This window comes from Onychomys torridus, chromosome 7 (genome assembly GCF_903995425.1).
Source record: "Onychomys torridus chromosome 7, mOncTor1.1, whole genome shotgun sequence".
Lineage (NCBI taxonomy): Eukaryota > Metazoa > Chordata > Mammalia > Rodentia > Cricetidae > Onychomys > Onychomys torridus.
In genome coordinates this window covers 94,450,061-94,474,151 of record NC_050449.1, presented here as the reverse complement: position 1 = coordinate 94,474,151, position 24,091 = coordinate 94,450,061, and the positions used below count along the sequence as shown (strand labels likewise).

The 24,091-nt window shown below is 39.5% G+C and overlaps 1 long non-coding RNA gene across 1 annotated transcript in view; it reads left to right on the top strand.

Moving 5' to 3' along the window:
- Positions 1 to 24,091, top strand: part of LOC118586736 — a 115,331-nt gene that overhangs the window by 75,700 nt on the left and 15,540 nt on the right. Inside the window, exon 3 of the long non-coding RNA XR_004945401.1 lies at positions 2,445 to 2,702. This is a non-coding gene — a long non-coding RNA (uncharacterized LOC118586736). The remainder of the gene's footprint in view (positions 1 to 2,444; positions 2,703 to 24,091) is intronic.

Below are 24,091 nucleotides of genomic sequence, written 5' to 3'. Positions count from 1 at the left end.
AGGGCAGATGCCAAACATGATCTTCCCCTGTTCTGCTAGTACATTTTTTTCGCAGGCTGGCTTTTCTCAGCTGTCTTTTGAATACCTCGAGCAGAACACCCCTGTCTTGTTAATGACTTCAAAGATACCGGGTCCACTGTGCAGCGAGTGATAAAAATGTACACAGCATGTGTTGGATAAATTAATAAACTCTCTGGAGCCTACGAGTCCTCAGGCCCAGCAGCACCGTAATGAAATGTTATTCTGAAGTGGAGGAGGTGGGAAGGAGAAGGGGAGCAGTATTTAATATATGCAAATTAACTAGTATGCAAATTGCCACTAAGTTAAAAATAACGGACTGCGAGAGGAGCCCATTTTTTAAGCAGCTTGTTTATTCATTAGCCTAATTTCCATTATCAATCCTTCTGTTTTCTTCTGTATTAAGTACTCACATTTGGGGAAGTTTGCTTCCTACAAATTGTGTTTTGCTCCAAAAACCCATAACACTGCTTAGAACAATCACCATATATTAGCTTCTCTCCGTCTCCTTGGTTTTGCCCTCAGCTCGCATCCTTTCCTTTCCTTTCTTCTTGATCCTTACATCTCGCTGTGTTCTTTGCCTGGAGTCTCTGGACCTTTTGTCTCATTGCTGAAGGCGGCTCCTCCACAGCAAGGGGTAAAGGGAGGAGAAGCCACTTGCCTCCAAAGATTTTATTTTGGGGGCCCCCTTCTTCCAGCCGCTCACCCGGATAGCGTGGAGTCTGCCACAAAAAGCAGCTGAATCTCGCATCATCTCGCGTTGTGGACCACTGGCATCCCCTGGCTAGCAACAGAGCAGCCAGAAAACGCTCATCCCGGCTCAGGTCCGTATATGGCCTCTCTGCTTGAGACAGACCTTACACAATGTTAAGACAAATTGGCATCCAAAATCCAACTCTTTTGTCTCAAGGAGCCGCCACCTTGCTATGTGCAAGCTCTGGTGCCCCCTCGAGGCCAAGAATGACACAGAACGTGGAGATGATCTAGGAGGCAGGAGGCAGGAAGAGCTCACACAAAGCCCTTTGCTTAAGCCTTCAGAGAGCAGACTCCTTGAAAGAGGGGGCGCCAGCGAGCAGCTGGGGGTGGGGGTGTAGGCTTCACTGAGGTTGCAAGGCTGGAAGGTTAGTTATTGTTTCAGCTGTTGTCATTGTGAACGTGGTTTTTAATCACATTGTTAGATCAGGAAGTAAAATACGGTTTTCCAAGTGTTTCTCTGAACATGCTGCTGAGTGGTGTCTGTACAGGCTCTGTCCCCTTGGCATGTGCATCTAAGATACTGAAAGATAGTGAAAGGTACCCACTGAGGTTCGGGATCTCATGCCAATCAACTCCTGTGACCAAGTCACCCGGGGAATCCAAAGCTAGCCCCACTGCATACCAAGATGTGCCAAGTGATTTCACAGTGAACACAAATTCCCAGAGCAGATAATTCCAGCTACAGTGGTCACTGGTGCTTCTAGCTTCCCAGGAGAGACACTATCTCAGATGGGGAGCTATAGTTTTCATCTCTTAATTCAGGATCTGAGCTTTAGCCAACAACCCTTCCCCCCACCCAACTCTCTCTCTCTCTCTCTCTCTCTCTCTCTCTCTCTCTCTGTCTCTGTCTCTCTGTCTCTGTCTCTCTCTCTCTCTCTCTTTCTCTCTCTCTCTCTCTCTCTCTCTCTCACACACACACACACACACACACACACACACACACACACACGCACACACACACACTATAAAGTACCCATTACTCAAGGGCAACAGTGTCAAATGTAAAGGGTCACACTTAGGTAGCTGCCGGGATCAACTGCAGACAGGAGGTTGCTGGGGAATGAATTTGCATCAGCTTCTGAGCCTCCAGCCTAGACAGCAATCTCCCAAAGCTCTTAGGACCAAAAAAAAAAAAAAAAAAAAAAAAGGCGTCAAATGGCCAAAGACCTTAAAGAGACAATGGTATCAGAAATGTTCTCTGACACTAAACACTAAGGAGAACCTGAAAGATAAATCATTATCATTTAAGCCCTGCACATTTTTTAGACATACTGTCTTTGCAATGTTTCCATAGAATGAAGAAATAAATCACCCTGCTCTTGACATTTTTAATAACTTTAAGAATGTGGTTAGGGTAATACTTAACTTTATTGACATATTGTATGGTTCATCCATCTCATCAAATGTCAATGAAACTTCAATGAGTATTAACTGAGGGCCCATAATGTACTAGGCACTGCCTAGAAAATCCCCCCACAGTCCCCAAGTACCCTCCAGGAGCTCTCACTCTCTAGCTTGACTGCTTCTGTGGAAATTGATAGCCTACAGGGTTATGCTTGATGGGTTTGGGAGCAGGGACTAGGCAGAATCCAGCTGGGGGCTTTGCTTGGCTGACTTGGGGGAAAATCTCCTCTTGGACTCTGGCTACTTATGCATCTTCTTGGGTTTAGGTGCCTCCTGTGAGCTGGAGACACAGACATAAGAAATGGACTGAAGAAGAGAACATACTGCCACTCAACAGTCGTGCTTGAAGAGAGTCCAGGCAGCTTCTATGACTCATGATGGGTGCTGGAACTGCCTGGTCTCCATTTTCACAGAGCAGGAAACAGTCCCAGGAAGGTTCAACTCATCAAAGCCACGTTGCTGTGATACAGCAGAACAATTGAAAATTGACTGTCTTGATTATCAAGCCAGCCTCCTTTTCACTGGTAAGTGGTAATAGTTGTATGTTTTATAAAGGTTTAAAAGAGTTCAAAGAAGGAGGAGGACCAGTGAGGTGGCTCAGCAGGTAAGGATGCTTGCCACTAAGCCTGATGACCTGAGTTAGATCCAGAACCAGGAAGATAAGGAGAGAACCAACTACTACAGTTGTCCTCTGACTTCGATAGGCAAGTATACGCCCTAAGTCAGTAAATGTACAAAGGTAGGAAGGAAGGTAGGAAGGGAGAGAGGGAGGGAGGGAGGAAGGAAGGAAGGAAGGAAGGGAGGGAGGGAGGGAGGGAGGAAGGAAGGAAGGAAGGAAGGAAGCAAGGGGTCAGACAATGTAAGGACTAACCATGATAACATCTGGCCCTTCTCAAATGTCACTTCTGCCATACTCTACAGCACCTTGCATTCTCAAAGACAGTTTTTCTCCCTCTTAAAGAAAAGCTGTGTCTTTCCAAGAACATGGTGACCACCAGCCTGCCCCTCAGCCATTCTTAGATATTCCCCAGGTCTCCATTTAGACATTACTAGTCCAAGAAGCTATGGCTTGCCGTTTAACCTAGACAGATGCCCAGATGCATATTTGCAAGACCCTCAAACCCCATGTCCTCCCTCAAAGCTCCTGTCATACTCTATTGTAATTGTCTTTTGCTTGTCTGCCTTCCTCAATCTTCTTTTGACATCTGAAGGGTAGGAACTATGTTTTCTCAGCTCCCCCAAGATTGTCTCTATAGATCCTAAAGTTAATAACTCCAAGAATGCAGTTAAGGTAACACTCAATTTTATTGATATTGTTTACCATTCATCCATCTCATCAAACCTCAATTAAATCTCAGTGACCATTAAACAAGGGTTCAGAATGTCCCAGGCAGTAGAGCCTGGCATAGAGTATATATGCAATAAATATTTTAGAATCCATAAATGAAGAGTAGGCCACAGAGTCTCATCAGAGAGAAGATGTCATTAGCCATTCCTGTCACAGAGTGATCCAATTTCTTCTTCCCCCTGAACACATCCTTGGCTGCTAATCTGAGCATTCTATAGCGAGACTTAGTTTGCCTGAGAAAACATATTACAGACCATGTAAAGATGGAACTACACACATTTAAATGTGGCCCTTGTTATTTATGGGCATAAGCCCTACACTCAAAGCACATATCTTCTGAAGAGCAAAAGCCAAAGTAACAAATAAATATTAGACAAAGAATTTCACAGCAAACATTGCAGAAGTAGTTTGCTATCTCTGCTACATAAAGAATTCATATAAATTGATTTTTTAAAATCAAGACATGAAGAGATTAGTAGGTAGTGGACAAGAATAGAAATAGTCATATAAGGGGAATATTAACTAGCAAATTTTTAAAAAATGTTTAAATACCCCAGCCTTGCCAATGAAAAAAAGTGTATGATATAGGACCTGAGTCCAGGGATGAGAAAAGTCAGTTGTCCCTCCTTCCATCTCACAGCAGGACTTGATATTGCTGTTGTGTTTCTATGTGCCAGGTGAGGCATTCTGTGAGTAGGAGCCTCCAGGTCCTTAATAGAATGGGAGAAATGCAAAGAGCAAGATAGAAACCAGGCAAGGATGTGAATTCTGAGCTAGCAGTCAACAAAGAGGACAGGGATTAGACCTTAGCAGGAAGAGGTCACAGTGGCATTGAATGCCGTGCACCAGAAAACTGTCCATCAGAAACACAAGGTTGTGAATCTAGGAAGAGTCAAGAGAGAAATATATGGCTGTTTGAGACATAACCCCTAGGGCTATACAGTCTGCTGCCTCTGTCAACTTCAGTGTTTGGCTTCTTCTACAAGCAGCTGCCATAGAGAATTTTATCTCTTTCACTCACTGGAAGGGAAATTAGACACATTAATGTTTCATGCAACCATGGCTCACAGGTGCTTGGCAAAATCATGGGTGGTTCTGAGAAACAAAACAGTAATTAAAACATGAATGAGTGTATTATGCTTTCAAAAGTTAAAACATAAAGATAATACTTGGTTTGTCAAGCTAGATATGGTGTAAATATTAATATAATTACACCCTTTTTAGAAAATAGTATAGTGATATTTATCAAGCACCATGTATCAGTTAGTTATTGTGACAATAAGCTGTGTAACAAATGACACCAAGAGTCCCAGAAACAAAGATCCCCAGTGATCTAATGTAGCATTGTTGTGACGGTCAAAGGAGAATGTTGAGTTCCTCAATCCATGTTTCATGCTGCCAATTCCCTGCCTGAGTTTTGCTAAGACTTCCTCTAAGAAGAGCCCACAAAGAGCTCTGCAGAACCACACACTGTTCTGATCAACTCAGTGAAGGAGCAAGTGAAGGAAAGAGGGATCCATAGTCAAACCACAAAGGGAAAACAATTAGCCAAACAGCAAACCCCTTTTCCTGGATCAAAGGAAAATGTGTTGAGTCCATCTCACTTCTTATAATTGTATATTAAAAGCTCATCTAGCCCCCCTCCTCTCTTTCTGCCCTCCACTAGGTCTCTCTCTCTCTCTCTCTCTCTCTCTCTCTCTCTCTCTCTCTCTCTAAATAAAGCTCTAAAAGGGGTTAAAAAACAAAAAGCTCACCTAAGTCAGGCGTAATGTTGCATACCTATAATTCTAGAACCTGGAAAGCAGGAGGGCTCTAAGTTCCAGGCCAGCCTGTGCTGCATAGAGAAAGTCTGTCTCAAAAGCCAATCTAAAGCAAAATAAACAATAAGACATTGTATTCAAGATATTGTCTATCATAACACAATGGGTTATTGAAATAATAATGCAGAGAGGTGGTGAGCAGTGAGGAGAACTTTGCGATTGTCCCAGGTTGCTGCTTTGACAATTTTTCTCCACTATGAAACCAGAAGTGAGATAACAAGAAGAACCCAGTGAACTTCTCAAGTTTAGACTACAGAGCTGAAAGCTTGGGGGAATAGGAGCTCTGTAAGGATTGCACTTTGCATGCCTGTGAGGGAGCAAGCCCCAAAGAAACACTGAAGAATTAAGCAAACATTACTGGTATTCATATAGAGCTAGGGAGAGAGCCTATCCCCACCCACAAGATGGAAAAATCATTATGAGTCACAGGACAGGAGGTAGAATACCCAAAAAGCTTTCCTTAGCGGTGAGAACTAATTATGCCCAGACTAAACACAGCCTGGTGTACAAGTGAAATCCAGCAAGAACCAATGACTAAAATGCTTCTGAGTAACTTACATGTAGGCCAGAACAAAACTCAATAATATTTATACTAATACACAAATATTTAGTGCCCGATTAAGAATAACAAAATGATACAGAGTTCAATTCATCAGCAAAGCATAAACAATCCTAAACACCTTTTTAGTTCAAAACAAAAGTCAACGCCATAAAATAAAAACTGAGAGAACTATTAGGAAAAACAAAGGCAGAATTTTTGTTAGAGATTTTAATTGTTTTCTCTCAATGATTGATGGAACAAAGAGATATAAAATCATTAAGGAATGTAGAACTAAACAATATCAACCAACTTAACCTGATTGACACTGATAGAACACCCTCCATCCAAGACATCAGAAAACAGTTCTTTCAAGTGTTATTAAAATAAATCATTTACCAAAATAAACTATGCTCTGTGCAAGAAAACCAGTCTTGGTAGATTTAAAAGAATTGAATTTGAACAAAGTACATCTTATGACTGGAGTGTAATTAAATTATAAATCAGTAGAAAGATCTTGAAAAAAACCAATAAATACTTGAAAAGTAAATGATATATTTCCAAATAATTCATCAGCTGAAGAAGAAATGAAAATGGTGACTAGAAAGTATAATGTAAATAAAAATACAGCAGTCCCACTTGCAGGATGCTGCCAATGCTGCACTCTGTGGGAGTTTGATAGCACTGAGAACCTCAACTCAGTGACCTCAGTTTCTAACACAAGAATCTAGAAAAGACAAAGAAATAAAACCAGTTCCAACCGGAAGATAAGAAATAAGAGCAGATATCAGCAAAAATAAAAGTTTACAACAGAAAAATTAATAAAGACTAAAATCTAGTATTCTAAGAACATTTATAAATCTATAGCCAGACTAACCAGCAAAGAAAGTGAAATTAAATTTGGCATTACTAGGACTAAAATATTTAAAATTATGATAGGACAGATTCTGCCAGCTCCAATTGAACCAAGAGGTGAGTCATTGTTCTCCTAGCCAATCACACTAGCCTCAAGGTCTTAGGCCCAGGGGCACAACCCATTCCACCATACCCCCACCCATTGCAGCCCCAGTTTTAGGTCAGCAGGCAAGACTCCTGCAGGCAGGCCTGACTACCACCCCCCCTCATCGGACCCTGTAACCTACAAGTCCCACTCCATCTCCCAAACCACTCATCCCCCCTCAAGACTGCAGCTGCTCCCTGAGACACAGACGCTGCCAGCTCTGACTGGGACAAGAGCTTCCTGAGACATAGACACCATTTGCACCAATTGGAGGAAGAGACGGGTAGACACTAGTGCAAGAATACATTCAACAACATAAAGAGCAATATGACACTACCAGAACCCAGCGGTTTTACTATAGCAAAAGCTGAACATACCAACCTAGAAGAAGCAGAAGAAAATGACCTTAAAATGACTTTATGAAGATAATAGAGGCCTTTAAAGAGGAAAGGAAAAATTCTCTTAAAAAACTGAGGAAGAAACAAACAAAAAATTGGAAGAAATCAATAAATCCCTTAAAGAAAGTCAAGAAAACCAAGAAAAAGCAGTCAAACAGACAAAGGAACCAATTCAAGACTTGAGAACTGAAATAGAGGCAATAAAGAAGACACAAACTGAGGGAATGCTGGAAAGAGAAAATCTGAGTAAACAAAGAGGAACTACAGATGCAAGCATAACCAACAGAATGCAAGAGATGAAAGAGAGAATCTCTGGCATTGAAGATCAAAGAGAGGAAATAGATTCATCAGTTAAAGAAAACATTAAAGCCAAAAAAGTCAAAACACAAAATGTCCAGGAAATCTGGGACACCATGAAAAGACCAAACCTAAGAACAATAGGGGTAGAAAAGGGAGAAGAACACCAGCTGAAAGGCACAGAGAATATATTCAACAAAATCATAGAAGAAAACTTTTCCTAACCTAAAGAAGGAAATGCCTATGAAGATACAAGAAGCTTACAGAACACCAAATAGACTAGACACCCCCCCCAAAAAAAAGACCCCTCACCACATAATAATCAAACCACTAAACATACAGAATAAAGAAAAAGTATTAAGAGCTGCAAGGTAAAAGGCCAAGTAACACATAAAGGCAGACCCATAAGAATAACACCTGACTTCTCAATTGAGACTCTGAAAGCCAAAAGGTCCTGGACAGATGTTATGCAGACACTAAGAGACCACAGATGGCAACCCAGACTATTATACCCAGAAAAGTTTTCAATCACTATATATGGAGTACACAAAATATTCAATGACAAAACAAGATTTCAAAAATACCTATCCACAAATCCATTCCTAAAAAAATACTAGAAGGAAAAATCCAACCCAAAGAAGTTAGATGTACCCATGAAAACACAGGCAATACATAACCCCACACTAACAAATCCCAAAGAAGGGAAACACAAAACACTATCACTAAAAAATAACAGGAATTAACAATCACTGGTCATTAATATCCCTTGATATCAATGGACTCAGTTCACCCACAAAATGATACAGGCTAACAGAATGAATATGAAAACAAGATCCATCCTTCTGCTGCATAAAAGAAACACACCTCAACTTCAAAGACAAACACTACATCAGATTAAAGGGTTGGGAAAAGAATTTCCAATCAAATGAACTTAGAAGTAAGCTGGTGTAGCTATCCTAATATCTAACAAAATAGACTTCAAACTAAAATTAATCAAAAGAGATCGGGAAGGACACTACATATTCATTACAGGAAAAATCCATCAAGATGAACTCTTGATTCTGAACATTTATTCACCAAATACAAGGGCACATACATATATAAGAGAAACATTACTAAATCTTAGATCTCATGTCAAACCACACACATGGATAGTAGGAGAGTTCACCACCCCACTCTCACCAATGGACAGATCTGCCAGACAGAAACTTAACCAAGAAATAAGGGAACTAACAGACGTTATGACTCAAATGGACTTACTAGATATCTACAAAGCATTCCACCCAAACACAAAAGAATATACCTTCTTCTCAGCACTCCATGGAATCTTCTCTAAAATTGACCATAGACTTGGTCACAAATCAAATCTCAACAGATTAAAAAAAAAAAAAAAACTGGAATAACCTCCTGTATTTTAGCAGACCACCATGGCTTAAAATTAGAATTCAACAACAACACAAATTACAGAAAGCCTAGAAACTCATGGAAACTAAATAATGCCCAGTTAAATCACCACTAGGTCAAGGAAGAAATAAAGAAATTAAAGATTTCCTAGAATTCAATGAAAATGAATGTACAACATACCCAAACTAATTGGACACTATAAAATCAATACTAAGAAGAAAGTTAATAGCTCTAAATGCCTACATAAAGAAGTTGGAGAAATCTCACACTAGTGACTTAACAGCACACCTGAAAGCTCTAGAACAAAAAGAAGCAAATTCACCCAGGAGAATTAGATGCCAGAAAAAAATCAAATTGAGGGCTGAAATCAATAAAATAAAACCCAAGAGAACAGTACAAAGGATCAATGGGACAAAGAGTTGGTTCTTTGAGAAAATCAATAAGATAGACAAACCCTTACCCAAACTAACCAAAAGGCAGAGAGAGAGAATATCCAAATTAACAAAATCAGAAATGAAAAGGGAGACATAACATCTGACAATGAGGAAATTCAGAGAATCATCATGTCATATTTCAAAAACCTGTACTCCACAAAATTGGAAAATCTAAAAGAAATGGACAACTTTCTGGATAGGTACCATACACCAAAATTAAATCAAGATCAGATAAACAATTTAAATAGACCTATAACTCCTATGGAAAGCCCAGGCCCAGATGGTTTTAGAGCAAAATTCTACCAGAATTTCAAAGAAGAGCTAATACCAATACTCCTCAAATTGTTCCACACAATAGAAACAGAAGGAACATTGCCAAACATTTTCTATGAGGCTACAGTTACCCTGATACCCAAACCACACACAGATGAAACAAAGAAAGAGAATTACAGACCAATCTATCTCATGAACATTGATGCAAAAATAGTCAATAAGTTACTGGCAAACTGAATCTAAGAACACATCAAAAAAAAAAAAAAAAACAAAAAAAAACACCTCCATCATGATCAATAGGCTTCAACCCAGAGATGAAGGGATAGTTCAGCATATGAAAATCTGTCAATATAATCCATCACATAAACAAACTGAAAGGAAAAAAAAAACACATGAGCATCTCATTAGATGCTGAAAAATCCCTTGACAAAATCCAATACCCCTTCATAATAAAGGTCTTGGAGAGATCAAGAATACAAGGTACATACCTAAACATAATAAAGGCAATTTATAACAAGTTGACAGCCAACATCAAATTAAATGGAGATAAATTCAAAGTGATTCAATTAAAATCAAGAATAAGGCAAGGATGTCCACTCTCCCCATGTCTGGTCAATATAGAACTCTAAGTTAGTGCAATAAGACAACAAAAGGTGATCAAAAAGATACAAATTGGAAAGAAAGAAGTCAAACTTTCGCTATTTGCAGATGACATGACAGTCTACATAAGTGACGCCAAAAATTCTACCAGAGAACTCCTACAGCTGATAAACACCTTTGGTAATGTGGCAGGATACAAGATTAACTCAAAAAATCAGTAGCCTTTCTATATACAAATGATAAACAGGCTGAGAAAGAAATCAGAGAAACATCACCCTTTACAATAGCCACAAATAATATAAAATAACCTTGGGGTAACACTAATCAAACAAGTGAAAGACCTGTATGACAAGAACTTTAAGCCTTGAAGAAAGAAATTGAAGAAGATATCAGAAAATGGAAAGATTTCTCATGCTCATAGATAGGTAGGATTAACATGATAAAAATGGCAATCTTACCAAAAGCAATCTACAGATTCAAAGCAATCCCCACCAAAATCCCAACACAATTCTTCATAGACCTTGAAAGAACAATACTCAACTTCACATGGAAAAACAAAAAATCTAGGATAGCTAAAACAATCATTTACAATAAAGCAACTTCTAGAGGCATCACCATCCTAGACTTCTAGCTCTACTATAGAGCTATAGTAATAAAAACAACTTGGTATTGGCATAAAAATTGACATGTGGACCAATTCAATGTGGAATTGAACTGAAGACCCTGGAATTAATCCACACACCTATGTGTAACTGGAGACCTTCTCTCCAGCCCCTGACAAGCCCTGTTATTCCAACAGCTCACTTATAAAATAAACACATAGACATTTATATTATTTAAACTGCTTGGCCCTTAGCTCAGGCTTGCCATTGTCTAGCTCTTACTCTTATATTCAGCCCATTTCTATTAATCTATACTAGCCACGTGGCTTGTAGCTTACCTGTACCTTACATCTCACTTGTCATGGCAGTGGCTGGCAGCTCTTCCCACCTCAGCCTTTCATTCCCATAAGATATTATAGTAGACTATTGTATACTTTAGTAAACAAATTTAGTAAAATAACAGCCTTAGATAATTTGTACTATAATTTGCACTGTTATGAATTCTTATATGTTGATACAAATATAAACTTTTTATATTCCTGTCTAAGATAATTTGTATATTCATGAAATACATAACTATGTTTGTTATAATGTACACATATTTTTACTCTTATTTGAAATATTTATATATTGATACAAATGTAAATTTATATCTGTTATACTATATGTATGTTCTACTTCTGTTTAAGATATTCTGTATACTGATATATATTTAAGATTATTATCATATTGCATATTACACTATATATTCCTACCTCTGTCAAAGATATTTTGTGCATTGTCACAATTTTAAAGTCATTGTCCTTACAGACTGTTTGCCTTGTTTACATGAAGCCTTAGTCCTTAGGTTGTTTAGGTAGATAAGACTTATAGATTTATAGTCATCTATGCTTATCATCTCTATAATTATGTTAGTTAGGTTATCCAGATTTATAGATACATAGGTCCAATGGACAGATAATCTTCAAACACTTCATAGACCTAAAAAAATTATGACATTTAAATAACTTAGAATTCTGCTAACATGAGACACAATTGCTCCTGGCAGTACCAATTTGATCCTGAGAGAATGTTGGGCTTCTAAGACATTTCCACTTGGAAGTTTGTCTTCTTGGCACAAAATGGCCTACTGGGCAAAGAACTGCCCTTGCCTCAACTGCTGACAGTATAAATGCTGTCCTTTCTAGACAAGTGGGACACAGGGAAAATGACCACTGTACTTTGCCAAGACAGGGTAAGATGGTCTTTCAGAATTCCTGCTTCTAAAAATGGTCTGTCAGATACTCTAGGCCTGTAGCCAATTTAAATGCACCAACCATGCTAAAGAACATTAGATGACTGTCCAGGCTGCCAGCTGTCTCTGTCTACTGTCGTAAGACTCCCGAAAGTTGCTTGCATCCTTCTCCCATTTCTCAGATAGTATTATATCCTTCTGAGGTCTTTGATGTAATTAAAATCTAAATAGGTATAATTTTCTTCCTTAGTTATGATAAAAGATAAATTAGATATTAAACATTAGACTTACAAATATAGGATAGATAGTATATCTTCTTTAATTTTGCCAAATACTAATAGACTAAATATTGTAAATAGCCTAGATATTGTAACTGTAATTCTTGATTGATAATTGTTTTGTTATCTGTAATTTTACTATGTAAAAGTTAAAACCTTCCTTTAAAAAAAGCGGGGGGGGGAGTGCTATGGATATCACTCTGTGTAAATAAAATGCTGATTGGCCAGTAGCCAGGTAGGAAGTATAGGCGGGACAAGCAGAGAAGAGAATTCTGGGAGTGAAAGGCTGAGGTGGGGAGAGTTGCCAGCCTCTTCCATGACAAGAGAGATGTAAGGTACAGGTAAGCCACGAGTCACGTGGCAACTTATAAACTAACAAAAATGGGTTAATTTAAGATATGAGAACTAGACAACAAAAAGCCTGCCATGTAAGTTTCTGTGTGTTTACTTGGTTGAGTCTGAGAGTCTATGGGCCTGGCGGGTGAGAGAGATTTGTCCTGACTATGGGCCAGGCAGAAAAACCCTAGCTACATCTATGAACATCTGATTTTTGACAAAGAAGCCAAAACTGTACAATGGAGAAAAGAAAGCATTTTCAACAAATGGTGCTGACATAACTGGATCAGCATGTAGAAGATTGCAAATAGATCCATATCTATCATTATGCACAAAACTCAAATCCAAGTGGGTCAAAAACCTCAACATAAATCTATCTACACTGAACCCGATAGAGGAGAAAGTAGGAAGTCGCCTAGAATGTATTGGCACAGAAGACCACTTCCTAAATATAATAGCAGTAGCAAAGACACTGAGAGAAACAATTAATAAACAGGACCTCCTGAACCTGAGAAGCTTCTGTAATGCAAAGTACACAGTAAATAAGACAAAATGACAGCCTTCAGAATGGGAAAAGATCTTAATCAACCCCACATCTGACAGAGGGCTGGTCTCCGAAATATAAAAAGAACTCAAGAAACTCGACATCAAAATATCAAACAATCCAATTTAAAAATGGGCTACAAATCTAAACAGAGAATTCTCAACAGAAGAACCTCAAATGGCCAAAAGACATTTAAGGAATTGCTCAACATCCTTAGTCATCAGGGAAATGCAAATCAAAATGACTCTGAGATACTATCTTACACCTGTCAGAATGTCTAAGATCAAAAACACTGATGACAGCTTATTTTGGAGAGGATGTGGAGCAAGGGGAACACTCCTCCAATGTTGGTGGGAGTGCAAACTTGTATAGTCACTTCGGAAATCAGTATGGTGACTTCTTAGAAAATTGGGAATAAATCTACCTCAAGACCCAAGAATAATGCTCTTGGGCATATAACCAAGGAATACTCAATCATATCACAAGGACACTTGTTCAACTATGGTCATATCAACATTATTCATAATAACCAGAACCTGGAAATAACCTAGATGTCCCTCAACTGAAGAATGGATAAAGAAAATATGGTACATATACACAATGGAGTATTACTCAGCTGTAAAAAACAATGACATCATGAAATTTGCAGGCAAATGGATGGAACTAGAAAACATCATCCTGAGTGAGGTAAGCCAGACTGAGTGAGACAAACATGGTATGTACTCACTCATAAGTGGATACTACATGTAAAGTGAAGGATACTCAGACTACAACCTACAGCTCCAGAGAAACTAGGAAACAAGAAGTACTTTAAGAGGGATGCATGGATCACCTTGGGAAGAGAAAACAGAGGAGATCTCCATGAAAAAACTGAGGATGAAGGGAGCAACAGAGGGTGGGGGGATGAGTACATGAGAAAACAACATGGTTGAGCTGAGGGAGGCATTGAGTGGGAAAGCAATGAAAGAGATATCTTGATAGAGAAAGATATTATGGGGTAAGAGAGAAACGTGGTGCTAGGGAAATTCCCAGGAATCCACAAGGATAATACCAGACTACTAGCAATAGTGGAGAGGGTGCCTGAACCGGCCTACTCTGGTAATTAGATTGGTGAATACCCCAAATGTCATCATAGAGCCTTAATCAAGTAACTGATGGAAGCAGATGCAGAGATCCACAACCAACCACCAGGCCAAGCTCTGGAAATTCAATCGAAGAGAAGGAAAAGGGATTCTATGAGCTGGAGTGGGTGGGGGTTGGGGCTTGGAGAGTGGCAGTCAGGATCATGATGGGGAAATCTCTAGAGACAACTGAACCAAGCTTATTGGAACTCATAACTTCAGACTGACAGCTGTGGAACCTGCATGGGACCAGACTAGACCCTCTGCATAGGGGAGATAGTTGTGTAGCTTGGTCTCTTTGAGGGGTTCCTGGCAATGCGATCAGGATCTACCCCTGGTACATAAGCTGGCTTTCTGGATCTCATTACCTATGGTCGGACACCTTGCTCACCCTTGATGCAGGGGCGGGGGGAGCTTGGTCCTACCTCAACAAAACATACCAGGCTTTGCTGTCTCTGCCATGGGAGGCCTTACCCTTTTGGAAGAGGGGATAGAGGCTGGGTAGAGTGAGGGGACATGAGGGGGCAGAGTGGGAGGGGGATCTGTGGCTGGTATCTAAAATGAATAATTTTTTTAAAAATAAAAAATAAAATCATGATATTAAAAGTGTATTGAGTGTATAAGGAATTTCCTCATGATAGTAAATTTGACAGCTTAGAGTGCTCAAAATTCTTATATGATACAAACTACTAAAGCTTGCTTAGGAAGAAGTAGCCTGAGCAGATCTCTTTGTATTAAATAACTAAATTTGCTGTTAAAACTCTCCTATGAGGAAATTTCAAGGCCAAATGGCTTCCCTAGTGAATTCTGCCATTTAAGGAGAAAGTAGTAAGGAACAAAATCTTCCCAACTCTTTGCATGATTCCAACATTACCTTAATACTAAATATAGACAAAGCTATTACAAGAAAAAACTCTAGGTTAATAAATCTTCTGTACATGGATGCAAATGTTTCAAAGAGAGGTTTAAAGAGTCAAGTTTAAGATTACTCAAATAGGACAATCCATTATGACTAAGCAGTAATCTATCCCAGGAAGGTTTTGTTGATTTAATAAAATTAAATATTAATTAAAATTCAATAGTCCTCCTCAGAAAAGAGCATACCAAATTGGTTATCCAATGTCAAATGGTCATCCCTGAAAACATACATACAAAGTAACATAATATAGCTGAGTAGTTTATATTTATATATCTGAGTAGGTTGTATTTATATATTTAGGAATATATATGTATGTGCATGTATATATAAGGAATTACATATAATATATGTGTGTGTAATAACAACTAATGAAAAAAGAGGGCATGAACTTGAAAGAGAGAAAGAAAGAGTATGTGGGAGAAAAGGAAAGAGGGAAATGATATAATTATAATTTAAAGAAGGAAACAATTTTTAAAATCTCAATGTAATTTACATCAACAAGCTAAAAAGAAAAAGAAGTTTACTTCAATTGGTGCAGAAAAAGCATTTGACAAAACTAAATTTCCATTCTCTATTAAAACAAAATACCAAAAATCTCTCAGCAGGCTAGTAACAGAAAGGAATCCCTTAATGAAATAAGGGCAGACTTGAAAACTCTACAGTAAAAATCATGACCATGGAAGACTGAATATCTTACTTCAGACTGACAATAAGGAAAAGATATTCAATCTCACTATATTCATTCAACATTCCTAAAGGTTTTAGCCAAGTCAATAAAGCAAAAAGGAAAAATGAAGGCACAAGGAAGAATTAAAACCCTATTTGTTCACAGATAACACAATCATTTACACAGGAAAGTCAATGGATTCCCCAAAGAAAAAGCTATTAGAACTGATGTGTAGGTGCAGAAAAGTTCCACCACATAAAATCAATACACAAAAATCAATTTTATCCCTATACACTAGCAATGAACAATCATAAATTGAAATTAAAAAGGAGTGTCACTTAGAATAGCATTCAAAATGTTATCTACCTAGGGATAAAGCTCACTGAAATATCCTTTTTTACATTTGACTTATACAATGACAAATTTTTTTTTCTTTTTCAAGACAGGGTTTCTCTGTGTAGCTAGCTTTGCGCCTTTCCTGGAACTCACTTGGTAGCCCAGGCTGGCCTTGAACTCACAAAGATCTGCCTGCCTCTGTCTCTGCCTCCTGAGTGCTAGGGTTAAAGGCGTGTACCACCACTGCCTGGCTAGACAAAAATTTTTAAGTGCTGAGAGACATTAAAGATGACCTAAATAAGTTGAATGGTGTCCTTTGCCCATGGCTCAGAAGACTCAGTGTTGCTAGGATGTTAAATCTCCCAAATTGATTTATTGATTCAACATAATTCCTATCAAATCTCAACAGGATCTTCTGGAGAAATTAACAAACTTATTACAAAAATTCATATGGAAATTCTAATCACCAACAATAATTAAAGCAATATTGAAAAAGAGCAAAATGGAAAACTAACATCACCCAGTTTCAAGAATTATAAGGCTGAAGCAGTCAAGACAGTGTGAAATTGGCCCCAAGATGAACAACTGCATCTATAAACCATAACAGATAGCTAGAACAGACCTCAAACACTGTCAAGAAGGGTGGAGGGCCAACCCAGTGCAGAGAATACTTTCCCAAAACAGCCTTAAGACAAATGCACACACTTGTGCAGAAGGGTGCACGATACCCAAAGAGTAGCTCAGAAAAAGAACATAGCCTAAATGCACAGCCAAAGAATTCTAGAAGAAACAGAAGATCTCTGTGATGTTGAGTTAGATCATACAGTCTTAGACTCAACCCCAAAAACCCAACCCAAAAACAAAAACAAATGATAAATTGTATTTTGCCAAAATTAAATTTATTCTTCAAAAGATACTAAAAGAATCAAAAGACAAGCTGCAACTGAGAGAAAATATTTGCAAAGTGTATATCAGGTAGGAAACATGTCCAGAATATCAATTATCTACAACAGTGTTAATGAAATGGCATTCCATGAGGCCGCTCATCACACTGGAGCGCTGCCATCTTTTATTGCTTGAATAATTTCCATGCCTCCAGTTTATAACTTGATAATATTTAAACTAAAAAAAAAATAGTTCATGTCGCAATAAACCTATCATAGGTTGAAAATACCACACATATACAAAATATATACAACCTATGAAATATAAGGATTTAGCCACACAGTAGTACCCTGCAGGGTATCTATGATTTATCCTCAGGACCTTGTTACTGACTGGGAGCTGTGTGTAGTGCATTGTTCCAGTCCAGCATTAGAGAGAGTATTGCTGCCTCTGTCCAGTGTTAATAATCCAGAAGAAGAACAAGATTTAAAGTCATAGTGCTCAAGAAGTTGTAAGCCAAACCATCATAGGCCAGGGACAATCTATATATAAAGAACTCTCAAAAAACAGTAAGAGAAACAAAATCAATAATTGTACACAGGTAGAACATTTGAAAGCATATCAACAAAAATATGCATATGGTTAGGTGAGTTTCCTTGAAGAGATGCTCCACATGGGATAGGGAAATTCTGTCAATTTAATGCTCGCTGTGTAAGCATGAAGGCCTGAGATCAGATCCCAGGCACCCACATCAAAGGCCAGACAGGTGACATGAGCCTGCAATCTCAGCATTTGGGGAGAAAGAAACAAGTAGATCCCTGAAGCTCACTGACCAGCCAGCCTAGCCAATCAGTGAGCCCCAAGTTCAATGAGAGACCCTGACTAAAAAAAAGTAAGATGGGAAGATCCACCTTGAATCTGGGCCACATCTTCTACTGGCAGCCCATATAAAGGACATGGGAGAAAGAAGCTCTTTGCCTGCTTGCCCTCACTCTGAATGGCAAGTCCATTCCTTCTCTGGCATTGGAGCCAACTTCTTCAGAATTCCAGTGTATACTGAAGACCAGCTGAGATACAGCAACAAGAACTGAACAACCACTGGATTCTTGGACTTTCCATTGGTAGACAGCCATTGTTGGACTAGCTGGACCACAGCCTGTAAGCCACTCTAATATGTATGTGGGTGGGTGTGTATGTGTGTGTGTACACACAATTAAGAAACAAACACATAATTAAGAAACATATAAATCAATTTAAAAATTAAAAATACACCTATTATGACCCAGCCATTCTTCTAGATACTTACCAAAGAGAAATGATGGTGTACATATATACAAAGGTTTATGAATGATACATACATATGTATATGTGTATATACATATTTTTATATGTGCACATATACATTTATATGTGTATATACATACATGTATATGTGTGCATTTATATGTGTATAATACATAAATATTCATTCTACCAGTTCTGTTCCTCTCAAGAATCCTGACCAGTATGCAGTGTTTCAGATTTCCTATCTTTTTGGAGTCTGGAACATTTGAGAATGTGCAATGGGGTCTCTTAGAGATGTGACCCAAGTCTAAACAAGAAGTCCATTTATGGTTCACATGCCCCTTGCTGTTTTCTTATGCGCCTATCTATGTTTAATTGCAACTCATCACATGAGCCTGGGTGTGGAATTGTCTACCTATGATATCACAGAGGTTCTCAAAGGGCTTTAGATTTTGAAGCAATTTAAATTTGGGGTTTTCAGATGCTATACCCTGTCCTTCTATTACTACAGGCCTGTGACAATAGCTAAAGTTAGAAACACTGACCAGCACCAAGTAATGAGGAAGACATGGAACAACAGCACTCTCTCACACACAGGTGGGATGTAATATGATACTGCTACTTTGGAAAACTCTGCCAGATTCAGAAATTTAAAAGACTTGGGCTGGGTCAGTGGTGAAGCACACATGCCAGAGGACCTGTGTTTGATTCCCAGAACCTACATCTGGAGGCTCACAGCCACCTGTCACTCCAACTCTGACCTCCTTAAGCACCAGCACCTATGTGTGTGTATACATACATGCACACACAAACACATAATTAAGAAAGAGATAAATCTATTTAAAAATGTAAAATCCACCTATTATGACCCAGGCATTCTTCCAGATATTTCCCAATGAAAAATGAAAGCATACACCTATATGAAGATATGTGAGCAAATGCTCATAGCAATTTCATTTTTAAAAGCCCCAAACCTGACAACAACTCCAATGTCTGTTCACAGTCAAGTGAATGAACAAATTACAATTCAGCCATGTAGTAATCCACAGCAATAAGGAACAAATCATTGATAAAATAACACTGATGGACTTCAAAATAATTATGCTGAGTCCATGAAGCCAGCCAAAAGATAGATGACATATGATAGACCTATTTATATAAACTTTAGAAAAGGCAGACCACTCTGTAATGATATAAAGCACTTCTGTTAACCTGTGAATGGTGGAAGTAGGTGAAGCAGGGCTACAATTCTTTGCAGGAAGCATTTGGGCAATACATTCACGTTGTTGTGACGGGCTTGTGGAAGTTTTCACACATCAAAAGTTACCAAATTATCCAGTACCCTCTGGATAAGTGAGACAGTTGATTAGCTTGAGCTGTTTGGGAGACACCCAGGCAGTGGGACCTGGACCTGTCCTTAGTGCATGAGCTGGCTGTTTGGAACCTGGGGCTTATGCAGGGACACTTTGCTCAGCAAGGGAGGAGGGGACTGGACCTATCTGGACTGAATCCACCAGGTTGAGCTGAATCCCCAGGGGAGTCTTTGCCCTAGAGGAGATGGGAAAGGGGGGTAGGCTGGGGGGAAGGGGAGCAGGGGAATCCATGGCTGATATGTAAAATTAAATTAAATTATAAAATAAAAAAAACAAAAAAGTTACCAAATTGTACACGTTAAAGTATGAATATTAAAACAAATACAAATTATAAAATTAGAAGGCTGGTGGAATGATTTAAAGCGAGTACTTTCCATCTTACTGTGTAGATATGGGAAGCTTTTAAAAAGATACCGTTGTAAAGGAGTAAAGGACCCAAAGGGTGAAGGGACCGTGAAAGTGTTCAGAAAGTACAAGAAAAGCGAAACTTGGGAAGGAAGCAGGGTTTGAAGAAACAAGTGATTGGTTGATAAATAAAGCCGTTTGGCCTACGGCAAGGCAGCTTAGAGGCAGGCAGGAAATTCAAAGAGAGAGCCAGGAAGAAGGTGGGGAGAGACGCCAGCAAGCAGCCCAAGAAGCACATGTAATGGGACACAGGTAAGACCAAGAACCATGTGGTGATACATAGATTAACAGTTATGAGCTAATTTAAGATAGAAGAGCTAGCTAGCAAAAGGCTTGAGCCATGGCCATGCAGTTATAATTAATATAAGCCCGTGTGTGTCTACTTGGGGGATGTGAGTGGGAGACATTTGTCCGGATCGCTGGCAGGCCACAACACAGGAAAACTGCTGGTAACAAAGAAGCATCTTACTTGGAGGCAAGAAAGACCTCACAGAAGCTGCAGAGACATTACCTCTGGCTGTTCAGACCAAGAGAGTCACCCTGCATCACACACACACACACACACACACACACACACACACACACACACACACACACTTCCTATGGCTGAAGAAGAGTCCCACACTGTTGTCAGTGATCAAGAAGAGCCAGCAGGAAGTTAGGAGTCCATGGAAGCTTTCCTTTTCTTAAAAAAAAAAAAAAAAAAACAAGGCTTCAGGAAAATTCCAGGAGGAAAAAGCCTTTGCCATGTCTCTAAGTGACTGAGACCAGTGGTCTGCAGATGACTGTGATTTTACCCACCCACAGTGAAAAAGGATGTCCGTGTCCTCTGGCTAGGGGCACTTGCTAGCAGGCTGCATGCTGTAGTAGTTACTTTCCTGGCTTCCGGGACAAAATATCTGTCAGACGCAGCTTAAGGGAGGGAGGCTTCGTTCTGGCCTGTGGTTTCAGAGGTTCTCGGGCCATCTTGGTGTGTACAGTGTGTCACGGGGAATGCCTGGGTCTGTGGCAGCAGGAGCTCATGGTTGTAGCACCAGGCCTGGGTCAGCATACAGACAACTTAGGCTGGGCAGAGGCTGGTGCTATCTTCAAATCCCCAAATCAAGTAACCACTTCTGCCGTCAGGCCCCACCTCCCAGGGGCCCCAGAGCCTTTAAATCATGTCACATGCTGGAGATCAAGTACACAAAACGTGACATTTCCAGGTTCAAACCATAACACCTGCACACACAGTTATGTTGGCACCTTACATTGATTATAAAATAAGCGTTAAAAATAGAAACTGTAGAAGTATAAGGTAAGAACGGACAAAAACAAAGGTTTTTGGAAACTTTGGTTTCCACACCTGGTACCACCTCAGGAATCAGGAGCAAGCACACCTCAGTTTGGAGACCACTGAGTTAGATAGAGCATCCCAGTCATATGCAGTAAACAGAGAACCCTCAGGCCTGCCCTGGGAGATTAAAATAACATTTAAAAATATATTTGTGATAACCAACATTGAAAACGTTAGCCCATCCAGAAGTGAATTGCTGGTCAAATTTATATCCATTTGGCAGACTGTCAAACAACAATTTCAAATGATGTTTTCAGAAAATGCTCTGGCACGTAAAAGTGTTCATGGTGTGTAGTACATGAAAAAGGCAATTTACAATACCCTGGTACAAAGAAGAATTATTAATGTATCTTGGAAAAAAACTGGGAAGAAATGGAGGTGTAACAAAATGGTTGAGGATTTTACATTTTTACTTTGTCCAATGCTTCCCAATGAAAATTTTCTAATATATAATTATAAAAATACAACAATTTTGTGAAGAAAGCATTATAGATAATGTCATTATGCTGGGGGGGGTGGATATTTATAATCCCAGCACTGGAAAACTGAGGCTATAAAATTTCAGGTTTAGCCTGAGAAACATAGCAAGCAATACTTAGTCTCAAAAAAATTAAAATTATCAAAATAATCAGCTAGGTCCATAAGGCAGTATGTTAGTTACTTTTCTCATTTGTGTGATAATACTTGATAAAAAGAAATCTATCTGGTTCACAGTTCAAGGGGAGGCAGAGCAGCAGGGACATGAGGTAGGTGGTCACAGTGCATCCACAGTGAAGAAGCAGAAAGACAGATCCTGGCATTTCAGCTGGCTTTCTGTTTATTCAGTCTAGGACCCTAGCCCATGGGATGGTACCACTACATTTAGGGTGGGTCTTCCCATCTCAATTAACTCCATCTAGAAGCTCCCTCACTGACATGCCCACAAATCTGTCTTGATTCTAGAGGCTGTCAGAATTGATCATCATAGCCCATGGAGAGAAACGCCACTGAAGAAGTACATAGAATCTCATGAGAGATTAGGAAGGTTTGAAGCAAATTTAAAAAAAAAAAAAAGAAAGAAAGAAAGAAAGAAAAAACAGAGCCCTATTAATCACAAAAAAGGGTCTGGATCCTTAGCAACGATCAGAGCAGAGACCCTACTAGCACTCAGGATATCCACCCACTCATATACCCACCCCCCTGTCCTCTGTGCTAATCCTCTGGTCATCCCTAGACAAGGTCCCAGCAACATGAGGGGCTTCTGGTGAAGGCTCTCTCCACATAGAGTGTCTCAGCCAGATACCCCATGTTCTCATACCCTTGATCAGACATTGAAAGCAGAAGTCTTCCTTCCCTTAGTGTCCTGGACACTAAACTCTAGACAGGCATAGCATGTAAACATTCTGAGATGGCCAGATAAAATGGGTGTGTCTGACAGGCTGAGAAGGGAGGAGCTTAAGTCTGAAGGGATCACAGAACTTTTTGGGTCGACAGCCATAGACTTATCAAATCCCCAAGTCTGTGACTAGGGACATGCCACAAAATGTGATCCAGGTTTAGTTCCAGACATAAAAGGAAGCAATTTCTCTCACAGTGAGTAATAATAAATGGATTGGAACTTATTGGAATTCATCACCCCCAAGAGGTAGTGCTGGCAGGAAACACAAATGCCTTCCAAAAAGGTTCAGGAAAATTTATGAATGACAGAATTGTGAATGACCTCTCTTATACTTTTCTCCTTACTCCATTTCCAAAAGCAGACATGGTCTTTAGGGGCTGAGTAGGAGTTGCCCTCATGGATGCTGGGCTACTCAGATTTCCCCTGTTGGCCAGGCAAGGTCAAGGCCCCCATTTTGTGTTACCAAGGCATCTGGTGTTTAAATTTTCACAGCCCCGCCTACATGGTTATAAATCCCCATTGATGTGCCTGCAGCCTAGCTAAGAAGAGATATCAACATGTGCTAAGTAGGTGTGTAATAAAAGTGGGTTGAAAGAAAGAACAGGAACTCTCTTTGTCCTTCTTTGCAAGATCAGCCCAGGCAGGCATGCTGGCTATTCTATTTGATCAAGGCCAGGTCTTGAGATGCTTTGATGCTGCAAGAATGTGGATTACTTATGCATGTTCCAGCACACAACTCCCCAAACCATAGCAGAACAGAAGACCTGGGGAAACAGCAGAAACATCTCCACTTATCAAGTACTCTTAGGGAACACCTTGACTCCAATTACACAAGAGCATCTCCTGTGAGGAAAAGCCCTGCAGAAGCTTTGGGCAACTAATGTCTACAGGACCCTTTCATCCCCTGACTTGCTTACCTGAAAGTTCTGTTATCCACCAGAGTGGGCTTTCTGGACATTCACCGGCAAACTAGTTCACTGGCAAGGGCATGATAACCTCCACTGACTTCTGTTATAGTAGGAGCTTATCTCTAATGCCTTGCCTTAGAGGATTCATCTCACCCATGTATATGTCCTGATTCTTTAGGTTGTAGATGCAGGGGT